Source organism: Myiozetetes cayanensis, unplaced genomic scaffold (assembly GCF_022539395.1).
Source record: "Myiozetetes cayanensis isolate MyiCay16 unplaced genomic scaffold, myiCay2020 scf323, whole genome shotgun sequence".
In the NCBI taxonomy this organism is placed as follows: domain Eukaryota; kingdom Metazoa; phylum Chordata; class Aves; order Passeriformes; family Tyrannidae; genus Myiozetetes; species Myiozetetes cayanensis.
In genome coordinates, this window is record NW_026087548.1 from 28,050 (window position 1) to 31,772 (window position 3,723).

The following is a 3,723-nucleotide window of genomic DNA, read 5'->3' on the forward strand; positions in this document are numbered from 1 at the left end:
GAGTTAGAGATTCAAGATAACAACACTCACACCACAGTCAATTTACACCCACACCCAGGCAGAGATGTGTGGACACATCAAGATCTGGGTGTGTAAAGGTCCCTCTCCAAAATTCTCCTGGTTGTCAGTGAAACACCCCCACACATCCCTTTGTGTTTCCCAACAGACAAGGTTCCCTGAGGCCCTGCAGGGTCACAATGGCCCCTTCATTCCATGAGTTTCCTTGGCTGCAGCATCAAAGGGATGGCTGAGGGTTATCAAGCATTGGAACAGAATGTCCAGGGAAGTGGCTGAGTCATAACAGAATTGTTAAGGTTGGAAAAGACCTCTGAGATCAACCATTGACCCAACACTGGCTTCTTCACCACTGAACCGTGTCCCCAAGTGCCACAGCTCAGTGTTTTCTGAACACTCCCAGGGATGGTGACTTTAAGACCCCAGGTTTGAACTACGAGCTCATCAAAGTGGTTTTACTTTAAAAATAGAGAAGGCATCAAAAATATCCACCCTATAGATATTTGAAAAAGGACTTCAGTTCTTTAAGTACCTTGAGAGAGCACAATGGAAAAGATGCAACAAACTTTTGACCTCTCAGGAGGTCAAAAAACACACTTTTAATGGTAAACTTCAGAAAAGAAGGCAAAAGGTGAAAGGGTAACATTCCACCAGAATAGAGCATTCCCCAAAGCACTGACTGAGCACAGGCCAAGCCAGACAAGTCAGCAAAAACCCAACCCATCCTGTTTTAAGTTTCCTAAAATATTAAGGGAGATTGAGAGAATAAGAAAAAGTAAGGAAAGAGAGAGAAGTGCAGCTCCCACCCGCAGTCTGGTGCCAGTGCAGCTTCCCTGTGCCCAGATGGAGGGTCTGACCACGTGATGGCCGCACGGGGCTCCTTTGATTTGCTCTGCCCCCTGTGCCCACCCTCCAGGGGTGTACAAGGTTCGCAAGGATACATGTCCGGAATAAGGACAAGTACAACAGTCATTCAAACACTAAAAATATCTTTTATTGCAGTGAGAGTTAAAAAAGAAAAAAATTAGCAAAGAGAAGCAAAAGTTAAAAAGAATACAAAAAACCCCTACTTTATCTATTGACATTCATACAATACCTCTGTTAAAGTATTAGTTAGTACAAGGGGAATTAAAGCAATATAATATTAGCTAGTAAAAAGGGAATTAAAGGGATACAAGAAAAAGGATATAAAGTGTTTTTTCCCCATTGCTTCCTATCAATAAACTGTGCTCACCTGCACAGACATATCAGGGCTACCAGGATCTGCAGGGGCTATTCAGCACTCATGCTTAACAGGCATCCTCGTGGAGGAGCACAGTGTGGATGGAAGGATGAGCATCGCTCAACCCCGCAGTGCTGACACCCCATTCCATCAGCTCTACATTACACTACGTAGGGCCAGGATGCAGCAGAAGGTGGTGCTTGAGTGGCACCAAACAGCGCCCGTTCATCACCTCATGGCAACAGTCTGGGCGTGCCCCACTGTAGGGCAAGGGGCCAACGACCCCTGCCCACATCATCTTCTTCTCCTTCCCCTTCCTCAGCCCTATGTAGGACCTCTACCATTGTGTTTCAAGGGGATTTGTATCTCTCTTGCAGAGTGGAGCCAAGCCAAGGAGGAACTCAGCTATGATAATAAGAGATATCTAGTTGACTTTGCTAAAAGTACAATGGGCCTTACAGTCAACTTGTGCAATAAAGTTACACTGTACAATACTCTGGCTGGTTTCACATACAAATACAATAACCTTCTCACCCCTCTATGCTCCATTGATCATCCAAATCAAAAGTACCCCCTTACAGAAGGGTATTATTTGTGGGTATAGGAGTATTGTTTGGTTGTTTTATTTGTTTTCTTTCATTGTTTCTGCCAATACACACATACCTTTTAATAAAGGGCTGTTATTTTTCCTTTTCCATAATTTTTTTCCTCCAATCAGAGCCTCTTAATTTCAGATTTATAATTGCTTAGAGGGAAGACTTTGGGTCTTTTCTCATAACTCATCCTCAGCAAAACATCTGTGTCTCATTTAAACTGGGACACCCAGTTATATAGAGACCCTCAGATTAATAAAGTTTTTTCTCTACCCGGTTGCACTCAATCCTTAGGTAAATAAAGTTATTGTTAGTTATTGTTTAATAAAGTTTTTGTTTTTTACGCAGTTGCACTAAAACCCTTAGGAAAATAAAGTTTAAGATTCTTACCAAGTCACCCCCAAGACCCTAAAAGAAAGTCTTAAGCAAATCCTGGCTGCAATTTGCAGGCCCATAAAGGTAATGCAGTTAATCAAGTTACTTTGTTAAATGAGAAATGTTATATTATAAAATAGTTAAATAAAAAGTTTCAGAATTGCACTGTTCTGCATCTTGTTGTAATAAAAAGGGGGGAGATGCAGCGTTTGGGGTTTCAGAAGTGCCAGCAGAGTATTCTGGGAAACGAAGTCTGCGGGACCCCGGTGCACATGAGCAGTGAAGACCCTTGGCAGGATTGGTTGAGAGGGTTACCTGTTGGGACGTGTTACAATTCAAAACTGCTCCTTAAGCCTTTGTTCTCTCTCAATAAAGCATTCTGTTACACACCATATTGGTATCTCTTGGTCCATGCAGACTACTTATATATTATACTAATAATATTACAACAGTTCTTTCCACATCTCAGCTTTGGGAAAGGTTGAAGAAGGTCGGGAAAGGTGTTAACAGGGTGGTTTTACCTGAGGTGTTAAACATGGGAGCGGGTCTATCTTCCCAATTCCCAAGAGAAGAGATGGCAGAAAGCTGCCCTGCAGGTTGTTTTTTAGGAACAGGAAAAGAGACCGAGGGTAAGGGGTTTCTTTCCTGGAGGGCAGGGCTGTCGTTCACTTGCAGGAGCTCCATGCTGAAATTGTTAGTCTGACTGCCAGATTTGAATGTGGACAAAGATTCCTGCCAGACAGAAGGTGCCAGGACAGAAAGGTCTTGCAATCCATGCAGTGCCCATAGTGGCCCAACAACTGCACATGAAAGACATAAGGGCCTTCTATCCTGGGGGGAAGGGCAGTCATTCACTTGCAGGAGCCTGAACTGTAATTGCCAGTCCGACTCAAAACATTGAATACGGATGAAGATTCCTTCCAGACAAAAGGTGCCAGGACAGAACACTCTTGCTGCCCATGGAATACCAACAGTGACCCTCTAACTGAGCATGAGAGACCAGGGGAAGGGTTTTCTTTCCTTAGTGGAGTCGCTGTTGTTTGCTTTTCAGAGCCCTGCACTGTACTTGCTGGTGAGAGTCCCAGAATTGAATATGGTCAAATATTCTTCCCAGACAAAAGGTGGCAAAACAGAAAGCTCTTGCTGCCCATGGAGTGCCCAGGGTGGCCCACCAACTGCATCTGAAAGTCAAAGGTTACAGGCTTTCTTTCCTGGGGGAAAGGCTGTGACATCACAAAGGGGCAATGGCAGATGGGTGGGCCTGCACTGTGACATTCTGTGACGTTGTTTCTTTGGTTTCCAGGGGCTGTTCTGGAATGAAGAGGACAGGCCACGACATCATAATGGGGCCATGGCACATGGATTGGGCTGCACTCTGGGGTGTGAGGCATTGATTTTTTGGTTGCCAGGGGCCGTTCTGGAATGGAGAGGGTAGGCCATGACATCACAAAGGGGCCCATGGCACATGGGTGGGGCTTCACTTTGGGGTTGTAGGGTGTTGGTTCTTTGGTTGCCAAG